This window comes from Leptonychotes weddellii, chromosome 2 (genome assembly GCF_054177405.1).
Source record: "Leptonychotes weddellii isolate Sample4059 chromosome 2, ASM5417740v2, whole genome shotgun sequence".
Classification (NCBI taxonomy): Eukaryota; Metazoa; Chordata; class Mammalia; order Carnivora; family Phocidae; genus Leptonychotes; species Leptonychotes weddellii.
Genome location: NC_138370.1, coordinates 73,650,710 through 73,668,121, shown reverse-complemented (window position 1 = coordinate 73,668,121; position 17,412 = coordinate 73,650,710). Strand labels below are relative to the sequence as shown.

The window sequence follows — 17,412 nt, the reverse complement described above, 5'->3', positions numbered from 1 at the left end:
TCCCGGGATCGAATCCTGCATCGGGCTCCCTGCTCAGCAGGGAGTCTGCTTCTCCCTCTGACCCTCCCCCTTCTCAGGCTCTCTCTCTCAAATAAATAAATAAAATCTTTTTTTTTTAATTTTTTTCTTTAAGATTTTATTTATTTGACAGAGAGAGACACAGCAAGAGAGGGAACACAGGCAGGGGGAGTGGAGAGGGAGAAGCAGGCTTCCCGCTGAGCAAGGAGCCCGGTGTGGGGCTCGATCCCAGGATCCTGGGATCATGACCCGAGCCGAAGGCAGACACCCAACGACTGAGCCACCCAGGCGCCCCAATAAATAAAATCTTAAAAAAAAAAAAAGAGTATACACTGTGTGGTTCTATTTTTTATGCAAGTTCAGACCGAGGCAAAACAGACTGTCATGGTTAGAAGCCAGTCAAGGTTGTGGTTACACCTGAGGAGGCAGAGGCTGAAAGGGACATGAAGGGCTCCTGGCTGCTGATCATAGTCCATCTCAGGACATGGCTGTGTCTAAGGCTGACTACTATGATTTGTGCATTTTCATGTACATATGTTACACTTATATAAAATTTAAAAATAAATAAGCAAAAAATGGCAGTAGTCTAGTGTTAAATTAGGCCTAGTCTGCTGGTCTATATCCACTTTGTTGAGAGTTGTTTTTTTTTTTAAAGATTTTATTTATTTATTTGTCAGAGAGATAGAGAGCAAGCACAAGCAGGGGGAGTGGCAGGGAGAGGCAGAAGCAGGCTCCCCGCTGAGCAGGAAGCCTGATGCGGGGCTTGATTCCAGGACCCTGGGATCATGACCCGAGCCAAAGGCAGACATTTAACGACTGAGCCACCCAGGCGCCCGAGAGTTTTGTTTTGTTTTGTTTTTTATCATAAATGGATGTTGAATTTTGTCTAATGCCTCTTCTGCAGTTATTGAAATGATCAAATGATTTTTATCCTTTTTTTCTTAATGTGGTGTATTATGTTGATTGTTTGACAGATGTTGAACCATCCTTGCATCCCTGGAATAAATCCCACTTGATCAAGGTGTATGATCCCTTATGCATTGTTGAATTCGGTTTGCTACATTTTGTTGAGGATTTTTGAATTTATGTTCTTTGTTTTTTGGTTTTTTAAAATTTTTATTATTTATTTATTTATTTATTTGGCAGGCCAACACCTTAGTTTAGTTCAGCATCAGCCACAAAAACAAACTCTACCAAGGGCAACAGAAGTCTCTACAGCAAGGTGAAGGGTTCAGCTGCCAGGTGGTGAACATCAGGGGTGCATGGCAACACTGCGGGGGAGCAAGTTAGGAAGCAGCGGGGCTGGTGGTGGTGGCGGGCGGGCAGGTGCTTCACTTCTGGGCAGGCACGAAGTCATCGATGGCCTGGCCCTGCTCCGGCTGCCGCTCCACCTTGATGAGCAACTTCACACCGTCCACCACCATCTGACACATCGAAGATCCCGCCCACAGCAGCTGTGCCCACACGGCCTGTGCCTTGTTTCTGAAGCCACAGCCGCTGGAGCACCTCTGGGAATTTCTCATGCTTGCCCAGGTGGAGCAGTTTGATGTGCACGCCTGCCTGCAGCCCTGGGCCCGGACTGAATGGGCTGGTGAGGATGTAGCCCAGGTGAGGGTTCCACGCGAATTGGTAGCTCTTAGACTTGAAGAAGGTTTCAGTCTGGGTGAGGCCATTGCAGAAGCGAGGGAACACCTTCATGTTGCCTCCCTTCTGCATGGAGGTGACCCACAGGTGGTCTTCCTGGTTGATCCACACCAGGAAGGTCTTATTGTCATTGTGCCAGATGCCGAGGCCAGCTGCAGGGGCGACACGCGCTTGTGGAAGAGGAAGCGGTCCTCGCTGAGCTGCTGCCGCACTCCTGCCGTGCTCTTGAGCACGTAGTACCTGCCCGCCAGGTGCCAGGTCGTGGTGGGAGCTCTGTCAAGCCTAGACTTGAAGGCGCTGGGCGTGCTCTTGGTGCGCAGCTCCTCGTACAGCTTGGGGGGCTCAGTGCCTTGGCCATGTGGTCGTTGTGGCCGCTGAGGTCGCAGAACAGCATGTTGTGGCTGTTGGAGAAGGGCATGGTGGCCGCGGACAGTGGGCGGCAGGGGGGGGCCGGGGCACTCGGTCCATCTTCAGCTCCAGGCGCGGCACAGGCCAACAGCCTGAATCTATGTTGTTGTTGTTGTTCTTCTTCTCCTCCCCCTTCTCCTTCTTCTTCCTCTTTTTCCCCTCCTTCTTCTTCTTCTTCAAGATTTTATTTATTTGAGAGAGAGCACACGAGTGAGCGCAGGGGGAGGGACAGAGGGAGAGGAAGAGAAGCTGACTCCACACTGAGTGGGGGAGTAGAGGTGGCTAGATCTTAGGAGCCTGAGGTCATGGACCTGATGGGAAATCAAAAGTTCTCTGTTAACTGAGCCACCCAGGCACCCCCCCTCCCCATCTATGTTCTTGAGGCATATTGGTCCTTGTTTGTCCTCCTTCCTTCCTTCCTTCCCTTTTCTCCTTCTTCTTCTCCTCCTTCTTCTTTTTCTGTGTGTCCTTGTCTGGTTTTGGTTTCAGGGTAATGCTGGCCTTGTAAAATGAGTTTGGGAGCATTCCTTTTTCTTTGTTTTTTCTGGAAGAATTTGAGGAGGATAGGTATTGAATCTTCTTTGAATGTTTAGTAGGATTCACCAGTGAAGTCATCTAGTTCTGGACTTCTGTTCGTTGGGTGTGTTTTGATTACTGATTCAAACTTCTTACTAGCAAGCAGTCTATTCAGATTTTTTATTTCTTCATGATTCAGTCTTGGAAGATTATACATCTCTAGGAATTTATCTGTTTCTTCTAGGTTGTCCCATTTGTTGGCATGTAACTGTCATAATAGTCTCTTATGATCCTTTGTATTTCTTTTGTATCAGTTTAACTTCTCTTTCATTTCTAATTTTATTTATTTGAACCCTCCCTTTTCTTCCTTAGTGAGTCTAGCTAAAGGTTTGTTGATTTTGTTAATCTTTTCAAAGAACCAGCTCTTACTTTCCTCAGTCTTTTCTATTGTCTTTTTAGTATCCATTTATTTCCACTCTGATCTTCATTGCTTCCTTCCTTCTACTAATTGTGGGCTTTATTTGTTCTTTTTCTGTTCCTTTAGCTGTAGTGTTAGATTGTTTATTTGAAATTTTTCTTGTTTCTTGAGGTAGGCCTATATCATTGTGAACCTTCTTACTGCATGCCATAGATTTTGGGATGTTGTATTTCCATTTTCGTCTGTCTCAAGGTTGTTTGTGATTTCTTCATTGACCCATTGGTTGTTCGGTAGCATATTTTTAAATCTCTACCTATTTGTGATTTTTCCAGTTTTCTTTTTGTAACTGATTTCTAGTTTCATACCATGGTGGTCAGAAAAAAAATGCTTGATATGATTTTAAACTTCTTAAATTTATTGAGTCTTTTTTTGTGTCCTAATGTATGATCTATCCTGGAGATTGTTCCATGTGTCCTTGAGGAGAATGTATATTCTGTTGCTTTTGGATGGAATGTTCTGTATATGTCTGTTAGGTCCATATGGTCTAATGTGTCACTGAAGTTGATGTTTCCTTATTAATTTTTGTCTGGATGATCTATCCATTGATGTAAGTGAAGTCAGTAAATTAAATTAAAGTCAGTGAAGTAGATTAAAGGGGTATTATTATACTGCTGTCAACTTCTCCCCTTAGGTCTGTTAGTATTTGCTTTATATATTTAGGTGCTCTGTGTTGGATGCATAAATACTTACAAATGTTGTATCTTCTTGCTGGTCTGTGTGTGTCCTTACATCTGAAGTGACTCTCTAGCAGGCAGCACATGGATGGGTCTTGTTTTTTTAATCCATGCAGCTGCTCTCTATGATTTGGATTAGAGACTTTAGTCTAGTTGTTTCAGATTTGTAGATCCCAGGACCGCAATCCCCCTTGGACACCAGAGCCAGGCACTCAAAGCCAGCTTTGGCGGGGCCGCCGTGGTGTGATGTGTGGGGACAAGGCGCTTGCCCATCTAGCTTTGACAAGGCCGTGGTGGAGTGGTGCATGGAGGTGGCGCGCTGGCCTGGCTGGCTGAGGTGGGGCCCAGGGAGCAGCATGTGGGGCGGGGGTGCCCACCAGTGCTAGCAGATTAGAGGGAGAGAGCAAAATGGCATCTGCCAGAGCCAGGGTAGAGGGAGAATATTAAAAATGGCGCCCACCAGCTTCTCTGTCTGATAGAATCCCAACAGGCTCCTGCCCTTCTGGCAGATGCTTTCAGATGAGTGAATGTATCTCCTTCACTTATGGTCTGCTTTTCTTTTCTTTTTTTTTTTTTTTTTAAGATTTTACTTATTTATTGGAAAGAGAGAGACATAGCAAGAGAGGGAACACAAGCAGGGGGAGTGGGAGAGGGAGAAGCAGGGTCCCCGCTGAGCAGGGAGCCCGATGTGGGACTCGATCCCAGGACCCTGGGATCATGACCTGAGCTGAAGGCAGACACTTAACGGCTGAGCAACCCAGGCGCCCCTCCAGGTGCTTTTCAAACTGCAGCTTCTGTGCTGGATCCCAGGGCAAGTGATTCTGCCCCCAAGCCCTTTAAAAACAATCCCTGTTCCCTGCGGCCCTATGGTTTTCCTGGATGTAGGCCTGGTTGGTTTTCAAAACCAGATGTTTGTCTCTGTGATGCAGGTGCCCAGGGTTGGGATACCTGACATGAGGCACAAAGCCCTGCTCCTCAGGGAGAAGTTCCGTATTTGTGAGATCCCTCTTGACTCCAGGTTGCCGCGCTGGGGTAGGATTTTCGGTGAGACCGTGTCTCTGCCTCTTCTACCAGTCTGCTGTTGCCCTTTTATCTTTTGTTATGGAAGAGCTTTTTCAGGTCTTTTTTAGAGGGGAATTTTTCCATATGTAGCTGTAGATTTGTTCTGTCCATGGAGGAGGTGAATTCAGCATCTTAACTCCACCAACATCTCGAACTGCCTTCCTGCTAATACGTTCTTTTGCTAGTATGCTAATGCCTGTATTTGGGAGGTAGTAATCAAGGCAGTGGCAATAATTTTCATAAAGTCTTTTTTTTTTTTTTTTTGACATCAGTGTCAGTCAATGTTTGACCATGCACATATTTGGGCTGAGAAAAGATCTTTTTATAGTGATTTCCAAATTAGAGAAATCAGGGCGCCTGGGTGGCTCAGTTGGTTAAGCATCTGCCTTCAGCTCAGGTCATGATCCCCGGGTCCTGGAATTGAGTCCCACACTGGGCACGTCGGTTTCCTAATCAGCAGAGAGCCTGCTTCTCCCTCTTCCTCTGTCTGCCACTCCTCCTGCTTGTGCTCAATCTCTTTCTCTGTCAAATGAATAAATAAAATCTTTAAAAAATGAATTACAGAAATCAATCTGTTTGTGACCACATTTTAAAAAATGGCACAGACAGAAAAGGATAAAACAGATATGAGTGCACTGTATGCCATGAGGGTGAGAATTGTAGTGTGGATGTGTCTACTGGATTAAGAGGTAAAATGCATTTCTTACTATGAAAAGTGTTTTAAAGACAAGTTTGAAATTCAAACTTTCAATCAATGAAGTGTTTGAGTTGGGGAAAATACGATCTCTAAATGATGAGTAAGCCATTGAAATCTCTCTGAGGTTCAAATCATAGTGCGTTTAGTTGAGAAGCATTCTGTAAACTTGTATACTGGTTCAAATCCAGCCTCGACCACTTCCTAACAGTGTGACCTTGGACCTTTGTTTCCTTACACATGATATGGGCATAGTGGTATCCACTTCACAAAGTTGTTTTGGGAATTAAAAATGAGTTAATTATGTAAACTGCTTAGGAGAGTGTCTGGCACATAGTAAGAACCATACGTGTTATTAGTGATTACTGTTTTTATTGTCATGGCTGTTCTGTGATGAGCACTGTGGGAGACGAAACACAGACAGTCTTATTTAACCCAAGACCAAGTATGAGCTTCAGTGCATGCAATACTTTGTAATTATCTAGAGTCTGGCTAGCTGGCTTTTAAGCAGAAGCACCCAATGTCTTAAACAAACAAACAAACAAACCCTAACAACAACCACCTTCCTAGCGGCTTCTACATAAGATCATATGGAATCCGTGGAGACCAACATTTTATCTGGATAGGGAGGTTTTTTTTAAAAAGTGTTTTTCACTTTTAAAATATGAATGCCCATAAGCAGGGTGTATACTCTCCTATTTACCCCAGTCCTTATCACTTCTTATTGTCTTAGTTTAGCCACTTGACAATTTATATGACCTGGCTGACCCCTGGATGCATTTGAGTTTTTAAATTTTTGCTGAAGATTGAAGTGACTGTAAGTAACTTTCTCATTCTGTATATTGTTGTGCAACTTCAGACCTTTAAACTGAATTAAAACATGTATTCCTCGATGGGACTTCCCCCCATCCTCCATGTCTCCTGGCATTTTGCCTGGATGCAGACAGAGCAGTGGCTCTGGTCGAATTATCTTATCCACCTACCTTGTGGAAGTCGCTCCGAAATGGCAAAAAGCCTCAATGAAGTGCATATTTTGCCAGGCACAAAGTCACATACATGTATCTAGGGACAACATCAGAGTTGTGTTCTGAGCTCCAGAACTCTTAAGATAGCAGGTAGAGATGTGGGAATGTTCCATGTTTATACTGCAGCCCAGAGTACAATCAAATATGTCTAACTTGGTGTGTTATGGGTCTCGGCTCATTTTTAACTAGGTATTTTTTTTTTTAAGATTTTATTTATTTATTAGAGAGAGAGAGAGAGAGCATGAGCAGAGGGAAGAGGCAGAGGGAGAAGCAGGCTTCCCGTCGAGCAGGGAGAGCAGGGAGAGCAGGTAGCCCGACGTGGGGCTCGATCCCAGGACCCTGGGATCATGACCTGAGCCAAAGGCAGATGCTTAACCGACTGAGCCACCCAGGCGCCCCTCATTTTTAACTAGGTGTTAAATTTATATGGCACCGTTCTCTAAAAAGCAATGTTACACATATTGGATCTAAAGCACCACCACACCACTCCTTTAGAGTGGATAAGTGGGTGGCATATAATCTGGAGAAGATATAGCCACCAAATGGCTGCTTATACTAAAAATATCTAAGGTTATATAGATGTAAAAGCCATGGTTTTCATCTCTTCCATGCTAATAGCACAGAGATTTGACTTTTCTGGTTAATCTGATAGGTTCAGGTAGCCCAGAGCCATACAATTTGGCCATCCCTATTGATAACATTTGCCATTTCACTTAGGGCTATATAAAGACTCTCAATGTCTACAGTTCCCTCAGTGGCCATTAAAGTCACTGAGGAGAAAAAAAGATCTTCAGAAAATACAGTGTGAATAATGGCAGCAAGAGAAGAAATTCCTGGTTATAGCCCACTCATATATTTTTGAAATGTAGGTCAGATCTAGAGGAAGTGAAAGAAACTTCCTGCTGAATTTTCATTTATAGCATATGTCTGGAAATCTCTAAATGTAATTTCTTGGTGTAAAATAAACTGCAGAAATCTGGGATGTGTCAGTCTGCTTTATGTTTATTGAAGCCATTCTATTTGAAGCTGAAATGTTGTAAAATTATATAGTGGAGTGAATAGCTACAATTAGTTTAACAGACATGACTGTATTCCTCAATTGAAAAGCTGTCAAGACCTCAAAAATCAGATACAAAAAAGATCTAGGAATCCCATAAAATCCTGTCTCCTAGGAAGGATATCATTTCCCTTTGGTTACTATACATCTCTTTGCATATTTTACTACTTAGGCCCCCTTTTTTTGTTAAAAAAAAAAAAAAAAGAAAGAAAGAAAAGAAAAAGGAAAAGCATGTCCCAAAGAGAAACATTCACAAATAATGTTTTTAAAAGTTTTGAACTGATTGGGACAACTTGGCTGTTTTGATGACTCCAACCAAGCTCTCAAAATAAAGAGTTTGGGAAGAACTGTAAAGATGTCATCACTGTGGTGTGACAGACATCCCCATTTACCTTATCTACAGTCTACCTTGATTTTGGATTTTTCTAAATTGAGATGAGAACTCTATTAGCTGTTAAAGTAATGGCACTCGATAAATGCTACTTGGTGATGATAAATATTACTTGATGTCACTTGTAACAGACACTGTTGACTGCCTTTGTAATAACACCAGGAGCTCTGATTTTGTGGTTGTGTCCACCCCTCTTCACGTGAAGGGGTTTCATATGCTATGTGATGGTCACCCTATTTTCCCTCCAGAGGTAAATGATGATTTCGCTGAGCCAATCATGATAATCCCATTTCCCGTGTCAGTGACTGCTTTAAGGATGGGCTTCTGACCTAATAAGACATGTGCAGAGCTTGGGACATTTCCTGGAGAAGGTGTCTTCTCTTCTTTTGGAGGCTGTTGGATCTGTATAGGATGTCTGGGAGCATGGTAGCCATGTTGTGACCCTGGCACAAAGCCAACACGTTGAGAGCAGAGAGACGGAGTGAATCTGGGTCCTCCGTAGTACCATTAAACTGTCAAACCCTGAAGAAACCTACACTGAAACTTTAAAAATGTGGGATAATTAATTTTTTTTAATGTAGAGACCAAATTCAGTTAGGACTTGCTGTTACTTGCTTTCCGAGACACCCTGACTAATACTGCAGCAAAGAAAAGATCTCTATAATGCTATTGGGAGTAGAGCCTTCTGCTTCATAGACTGAGCTAAGACTTGGCTTCTGGGGGACTGGAAAGGCAGCATACTATTGAGCAAAGAGCAATGCACCTAGGGTCAGAATAACTGGCTCTAAATCATACCCCTTACTTTTTTTAAAGGTTTTTATTTATTTGTCAGAGAGAGGGGAAAAAGAGAGAGAGAGAGCACAAGCAGGGGGAGCGGCAGGCAGAGGGAGAAGCAGGCTCCCTGCTGAGCAAGGAGTCCGACGGGGAACTCAATTCCAGGACACCGGGATCATGACCTGAGCTGAAGGCAAACGTTCAACCGATTGAGACACCCAGGCGTCCCAGATCACACCCCTTATTTATTATTTGTGTGATCCCAGGCAGGTAATTTAATCTCCTTCAGCCTCAGATTAACAATGTTAACTCATGGGCTGGTTGTGAAGGTTGAATTAAGTAATACGTGTGAAAGTCCACCAGATGGAGTCTCCTTGAGGGCAAAGGTTGTGTTGTGCTATCTTTGTATCCCTATCACACACTGGTTAGCATATAGTAGCAAATACACATATATCATCTACTCTGGCTAGTGTTTTTCATGTATTAAGTTATGTATTCACTTATTTAATTGTCACAATCACTGTATTATTACTCCCCTTTACAGATGAAGAAAAAGGCTCAGATAGATTAGGTCATTTGTCCAAGGTCGTCCAGATAGGAAGTAATAGAGCCAGGATTTGAACCCAGACAGCCTTCAGAGTCTAGGGTCTCAACTACACCATATTCTGCATAGTAGGGGCTCACGATTTATCAAATGGATGAACGGTACCCGGTAAATATTCATTGTACAAATGGGACACAGTAACTGAATAACGATTTCACTTTCTTAAGAAAGAATGTGTTGTATCTCGATTTTACTCTCTTTAAAAAAATTTTCTTCCAAATTTAATGGGCTTCTGTGACCATGGGTTAATTAGGGGAGCATTTTTCCATCGTAACAAGAGTAACCTACAAGGCAGCCACCAGCAGGATCAGACTTGAATCCAAGGACTATTATCTCTCTCTCTTTTTTTAAAGATCTTATTTATTTATTTGACAGAGAGATAGAGAGCACAAGTAGGCAGAGAGGCAGGTGGAGGGAGAGGGAGAAGCAGGCTCCCCGCCGAGCCAGGAGCCCGATGTGGGGCTCGATCCCAGGACCCGGGGATCATGACCTGAGCCGAAGGCAGACGCTTAACCAACCCAGGCGCCCCAGACTATTCTCTCTTCAGTCTGGAGAGTCTCTGAAATGAAGACTCTGCCTAGGTTCTTTATCTCCTCCTCTCCCAAATGGCTTCTGAGAGCATGTGCTGAAATTCTTCTGGCTAGTAGAACATCCTGGTCGCACCCCCATGACTAGTGGTAGCTAAAAATTGACTATTGTAGGTCAGTACATCTCATTGCTCTGCCATGTCCCTTTACCCTGTGGCACTGCCATGCCTCTGTCCCCATCCTCAGCCCCTCTACTGCTCTGCTCAGCCCACTACCACCCCCACTCACCCCCCATCAAAATCTGTGGTCAGCAAACAGTCCTGAAGGGAAGAATTCTAACAATGGAGTCAAACACATAAATGATCAAAATAAGAAATTCCACACCGCGATACAGAATTGACTCATAGCTTAATGAATGTGTTCTTTCTCTGTGGACAATTAATAGAAGGATATTTCTCAAAGCCGAGAGATCAAGCTGACAGGCCAGTGGGAAAGAGTTGGTCTGGGAAGGAAGAGTGACAAATGACATTTTAGAAGGAGGATATCTGGGGCGCCTGGGTGGCTCAGTCATTAAGCATCTGCCTTCGGCTCAGGTCATGATCCCGGGGTCCTGGGATCAAGCCCCGCATCGGGCTCCCTGCTCCGCAGGAGGCCTGCTTCTCCCTCTCCCACTTCCCCTGCTTGTGTTCCCTCTCTCGCTGTGTCTCTCTCTGTCAAATAAATAAATAAAATTAAAAAAAAAAAAAAGAAGAAGGAGGATATCTACTCCTCTTGCCAGGCCATACATGTAGTTTTCTCAATGGTCCTATCACTTCTGAAGTATGTGGCCTTCATTCTTCCCTCTCCATGCTTTCTTTCCCTTTCTCCACACCTCACTTTTTCCCATCTTCCTAGGGAAGCCACAGTTTCCATTATTTGTCTATAGTCGATTATAGGACCAAGAACACCAGCTCTAAACTGGTCTTTGTGGAAATACTGCTTTTAAATCACTCCGAATCCCATCACCCATACACCCCATAAATACAAACAGAACAAGAAGTTTGGCAATTTTATAGGAAAAAAGGACCTAATAAACATTAAACTATAAACTAGCACTGCCCAAAGGAATACAGTGCGAGCTACCTATGTAATTTACAATTCTCTGGCAACCACATTAAAAAAGTAAAAAAAGCCAAGTGGAATTAATTTTAATCATATATTTTATTGAACCCAATATATTAAAAATAGAAACATTTCAACATGAAACCCCATAAAATAATTAATGAGATACGTATTTTTTCATACTAAGCCTTTGACTCCTCTTCTACACTCATGACACATCTCAGTTCAGACTAGCCATATTTCTCGTACTATTGATAGCTACACGTGGCTACTGCTACCATATTGACAGTGCAGCTCGCTACTATTCATATCTTTAAACATATTCTAATTTTTCTGAACAGTCACATATATTTTGCATGCATTTTGAACCAGTGTGTTCAAACTCTCTTGCGTTCTTTTCCCCTGAATTACTGTATATATAAATAAATGTCACATGCACTTAGATGTTGCATGCATTATGTATACTTAAAAAGAAAATATACATTTATCTCTTTGATTGCTGTGGTCTATATAAATGACCAATCATTCATAAAGTCAATCTAATGATCTTCTGTTATGTCTACTGATTGAGCATTCGCCTATTGGGCATCTGGGCAATTTATCACTCCTCTCTGTTCCAAGTATTACTGCCACGAATGCCTTTTTTGAGAACGGAATTCATTTTTTCCTCTTTCTATCTCCCCCCCTTCCTTCTTTCCTAGTCTCTTGTCCCTTTCGGGATTATAGAGAGTGAGGTTGAGAAACCTCCCTTCCTCGGTTGGTCCAGGATCAACCAACTTTCCACTCTCCAAGTGCCGTGTGAGGGCATCTGTGTCTTCTGTGATAAAAGAAAGTCAGTGACCAACTCTGGGCCCAGGGCAGTTAATTCTCGCATGTGTGTAGAGAAGGAACAAGGGATGGTGGTGGTGGGGGGGAGGACCTTGAAAGGTGTTGAACAAACAGCTTCTTTCATAAAGGTTTTGCAGGAGAAAAGAAGAGCCCTTCATTTTGAAGTGTAATGAGAGGACAGAAAAGCAAAATAGAAAACACAGGCATGAATATGGATACAGCTCTCCACACGGCCCCGCTGACTAGAAAATGACAAGGAAAAGACTATCATGGCTTCTATTACAAAGGTGATGGGCTGGATGTAATTAGGGATTAATCTGAAATTTCTAGTACGTACCCAGTGTCTTGGAGCTTGACAAGCTGCCATCTGTCCAAGATCCCCAGGAGGAGCAGTGTGGCTGGCTTAATCGGGGAGGGGGTGTCGGGGGTGGGGGGGCTGCCCACAGCAAGCCACTTATCAGGGTGCTAATGAACAGGGAGGCCTTCTAAGGGGGGACCTGGAGTGGTGGTGTCACTTTCCCTTTGTTGTGTGCACATTAGCTGGCATCTCTGCAGGGGCGGTGACTTGTCAGCAAGGAGACCAGTTGCTAGGTAACCAGGGAATTATGAGGGAAGCCCCTTCCCCCAGCCCCAGGGAAGCAGAGTGCCAAGGGGGCTCTGAGAAGGATTTGGCGGTTAGAAACAAACAAAAACAACTACAGCCTTGAAGATGAAAAGATTAAGGGCTACCCTAAGGAGTAGCAGGCGACGGTTTGGCGGGGGTGGGGGGGTGGAGAGGTGAGGGGGTGGTGGAGTGGAAGGTCTAGATAAGTGGAAGGAGGGGGAAGGAGGGGCCAGAGAATAAAAGAGGACAAGTATTAAAAAGGGAGATAGGGAGGAGATTGTGGGGGAAGAACGCATCTCCATCAGTTCCAGAAATGACCTCATTACGAGAAGGGTACCAGAGTTTCCATCAACTCCAGGGGCCTCAGAAGCTTAGGACAGTCTGTGCAAAAACCAGGCGAAGTATGGTCTCTGGACCAGCCATGTCTTAACTGGAGACTTGTTGGAAATGTATCAAACCCCACCCCAGGCCTACTGGTTCAGAAACTGTGTTCTAACAGGTGATTCAGAAACATACCAAAGATTGGGAGCCCCTGCCACAAAGGGATGAGGTGGCTTTTGGAGGGTGAAGAGGGGGGTGTCAACGCAGATTGCACCAGGCAAAGTTAAATGGGCAAGGAAAACTTTATGCAAGACTATTACAAAAAGGAGAGAGGTTGGAACAACTCAGTCTGAACTCAATTGCCCTGCTCCAGAGGAGGGGAGGGATTTTAAAGACTGGGGTGAGGGGCACCTGGGTGGCTCAGTCGTTGGGCATCTGCCTTCGGCTCAGGTCATGATCCCAGGGTCCTGGGATCAAGCACCGCATTGGGCTCCCTGCTCTGCGGGAAGCCTGCTTCTCCCTCTGACCCTCCCCCTGCTCGTGTTCCCTCTCTCGCTGTGTCTCTCTCTGTCAAATAAATAAATAAAATCTTAAAACAAACAAACAAACAAAAAACATTTAAAGACTGGGGTGAGCTAGTGGCAAAGTATGAGAGGATGTTAGTGGGAGACAACGGGGGGGGGCGGGGAGGAGTCCTAGTTCATTTGAGTTTGCTAATAAACTTCTATTTTTTTTCCTAAAGATTTTATTTATTCATTTGACAGAGAGAGCAAGAGAGCACAAGGGGGTGGGGAGCAGAGGCAGAGGGAGAAGCAGGCTCGCCACTGAGCAGGGAGCCCGGACGCGGGGCTCCATCCCAGGACTCTGGGATCATGACCCGAGCCGAAGGCAGACGCTTAACCGACTGAGCCACCCAGGCACCAAACTTCTTCTATTTTATGACAGGAGGTAGTTTTACAACTTGGAGCAAGAGATCCAGCTGAAGTCAGCCCCTTGTTGTCCCACAGAGACTGGAGATAGAGGAATTATCTCCTTTGATGATTACATTTCAAAGAGATGGTCCCTAGGTCCTAGAGCAAGACCTTCCTGCATTGTAACATTGGCAAGAGGCTTTAAAAAGGATTTATATACATCTCAAAGGGGCAGAGAAAGAATTTACCAGTTTTCTAATGAAAATGCTCTAAGAAAAAGGAGGTCAGGAAGAAGTCTGTCTGGAGTTTTTAGAAAAACTGATGGGAATGGTAAGGCTGTCGTGGTCAGGGGGGAAAAACAGACGCCTAGCACAGTCAAGGGAACGTTGTCGCCTCTTTGAATTGAATTCTGTCTTTGAATTCTCTCGCTTCTCTTTGTAATCTTAACCCAGCACGGTACTACGTCCTACAGAGCCATAGTGGATGTGACAGAGATGAAAGGCAGCTTATTCCAGAAGACACCGTTTCAGGGGAATGGACAGGAGGGAGAAGGATGGAGCGTGCACTGGGGTGGGATGCAGAAAAGCAGCTTGCCCTGAGCCTCCTCCCTCTCAGTTTGCTGGTCTCACTTCTTTCAGGGGCAAACAGACCGGGACACACAGAGAGGGAGGGCAGCTTGGGCTCGCTTTGTTTGACTCTCTCTCAAGGTTTTCCGAAGCGCTGACGCTATTTGCTTACAACAATGTGGCTGTGGGTAAGAAAAGAAGCCAGCTGAAGCCAGGGCTTTTCTGCTGCACTAACACTACCTTGGAGGGACTCGGCCAAGGTGAATTGTCCTCCAAGATGGATTTACAGGGAGGCTTCAGGAGGGCGGCTTCAGGAGGGCGGAATCTACCTGGGGGGGTCCTGGGGATATGGCTGCCCTTGTATTTGGGCATTAGAAGTCCTGCCAGAAGGCTGGCTTTCTTCCCATTCCCATTGTCCGCCGGGGGCGTGCTTCTTCCACGTAGCTGGTGACTGAGCATGCAGCACTGATTGGGCTTGAACTGTCACAAAGGCCAACAGGCTTTCGCTAGTGACCTTTTAGATAACCTGCCTTTCTGGCTCGGGGAGGGGGCGGGCGGGGAGGAGGGGCGGGGTTCTTGGAATGGTAAAGAGGCAGCTGTTCCCGGAAATGCAGCCAAGAGGCCTGGCATGGGGCCGTGGGCAATGTGCTCTGGGAGGCTGAGCAGCCCCTCCCTGCCCAGCCCTGGTCACCACACGCCCTGTGGCACCTTCGCTCAGCTAACCAGCCTCCTGCCTGGAGCAAGGAGGGAGGCTACCAGGGCCACAGGGCTCTGAGGCTGGAGCCGGGCTCATCTGAGTACCGGCGTCTGCTACAGCCTACCTGCTTTGCCAGTTGCTTCTGGGCCAACCAAATGGTGACATTTAGTAAATAGAAAAGCTCTGGAAATGTCCATCGTTATCACTTAATCTTGTGATCCTTTCCTTGCGTGTTTCCTTAGACTGGGGGGTTCTCCGGGCAGGGCTGAGTCCCAGGCTAATGCAGATGCCAGTGTGTGAGTAGAACTCCTTGGTCCACTGTACCGCAGCCTCTTACCATCTTTCATTTCCTCCATAACAATGTTTCTGACCCCAAAAAAGGTGTTCCTCCTTCATCACGCTTAGGAGTTTGAGAACTGCTCCCAGAAGAACTAGCAGAAGATGGGCAATCTTGGTCATATTATAGGGATTAATAGGGATTCATTTAATAATAAAAAAAACCAACAAAAACTAAATTAGACAGAAAAGAACATCATCTAGCACATGGTAACATTTTTTTGCTTGTTTGTTTGAATGGCTACCGATGCAACAAATGGAGGGACAATGCTCATTTGTGATAAAGATTTACAAAATAGCCAAACCAACATTTTAGTGTGAGATAAGAGATTAATGCAAATGCACGTAACTCACTAACGAAATTATTTAGTGAGGGCTTACTGCGTGCTTGGCAGGCACCTGACCAGACACAGAACTGCTAAGAGCACATTTGCGTCCTGTGGGTCTCTGTAAGTCAGATGCCCCATTGAGGAACGGAAGCCCAACGAGCCTGGAATTGTGCACATCAAAATAACATTTTCAGGGCTGATAGTTTTAAGAGACCCATTTAAAAGACACTATCTTAAATACATTTAAAAACAACATTACACAGTTCCCGTTTTAAACTGTTCATCCTGTGGAATAAAGAAATTTTCCTTATGCTATAAACTCTGAACCCAGCTGAAACGAGGACCGATCTGGAGAAATTGGTTGTAGCCATAAGAGAAAAAGCCTGGAAACAAACCATATTCCTCCCAAGTGGGAGTGAATTATTCCATCTAATTCTAAGGAGCAAGCTGGGAAGCTCTTGTAAGCATTTGCATTGCAAAGCAGGCTGGAAATTGGCCTTGTTTAAACAGGCACTCCTTGCAAGGCCGCCCTCCTGTCTCCCACCCCTGGCAGCGACGAGCTGCCCCGGATAAAAGAAGCTGACACGTGAGCGTTGCCGCTGAAAAGAAGCCTTTGAGCCGCTCAACCGTTTAACTAATTAATGCAGTTCTCCCCCTAAGGTTAGCAATGAAGGGGGGTGGATTTGTGAGCGATACACCACTTTGGGTCTATTACACGCTGGCAACGAGAGACGCAAGGTGCGCGCGCTGTGTGCAGTCCTGCCAACGTTGGGCGGAATCCTCCCCAATCCCTGGCGTTGCGTGGATCACAGCGAGGCCTTGGGCTGCAGGGCGGCTCTCCATGGGTCGGTAACAACAGGAAAGGCCCAAGCTGCTTTTGATCCTGGCAGAAATCAGAAGGAAAAAAAAATCTGCAACTCCCACCGTGGAACTTTTGTCGCCTACACTGGGAGATTTAAAAACTAAGCAGACCTTTGAGAGCACTACAAAGTGACCCGAGACAAAGGCAGAGAGCTCCCAACGCAAACAATTGCTTATGTTGGAGGCCAAGTGTTTGCTTCAGTCTGACGGCCAGACCCAGAAATCCAGGGAATGGAGGCCCGCGAACAGGGGTGGGGGGAGGTGGGCGGGCTGGTTGGGGAGGAGCCAGTGTCCTGTTGTGTGACAATCTGCGTGTCCCGTTTCTCCCCTTCTCCCTTTCCCTCCAATTATGCCAACTAGAGCCAGGCCCATGAAAACTTGTGAAGAAAAATCCAGGTTCAGTATCCTGCACTAACCTCCCCACTTTATTATTATGTTTTGCTTATTTATTGTTGTTGTTGTTGCTATTTTCCTGTATTAGTCTGCTTGGGCTGTCATGACAAAGTACCACAGGCTGGGTGACTTAAACAATGGAAATTAATTTTCTCATGCTTCTGGAGGCTGGAAGACGAAGATCAAGATGGTGGTAGAGCCTTTCTTCCTGGCTTGCAGACAGCCACCTTCTCACTGTGTCCTCCCCTGGCCTCTCCCCCTCCTCCTCTTCCAAGGACAGCAGTCTTAGTGGATCGGGGCCCCATCCTCATGACCTCATCTAACCTTAATCTAACCACCTTAAAGACTCTGTCTCCAAATACAGTCACAGTGGGGGTGAGGCTTCAGCATAATGGAATTTGGGGGACACCATTCTGTCCATAGCACAACTCTTTCCTCTTCTTTCCACATTTGCAGGCCTATCCTTTTTATTTCTCTCCCTAAAACTCTACCAAAACTTCACTCAGGAAGGTGTGTAGCTGGCAGGGCCCTAGGCTTCTGGGGGATGGAGAGCTGGGTGCTGGAAAGGTGTCCTTTGTTAGGGGCTCCTGAAG

At 45.3% G+C, this 17,412-nt stretch overlaps 1 pseudogene; it reads right to left on the bottom strand.

Moving 5' to 3' along the window:
* Positions 1–1,099: 1,099 nt before the first annotated feature.
* On the bottom strand, positions 1,100–3,240 carry LOC102733107 (creatine kinase B-type pseudogene; annotated as a pseudogene).
* Between the last annotated feature and the right edge of the window lie 14,172 nt (positions 3,241–17,412).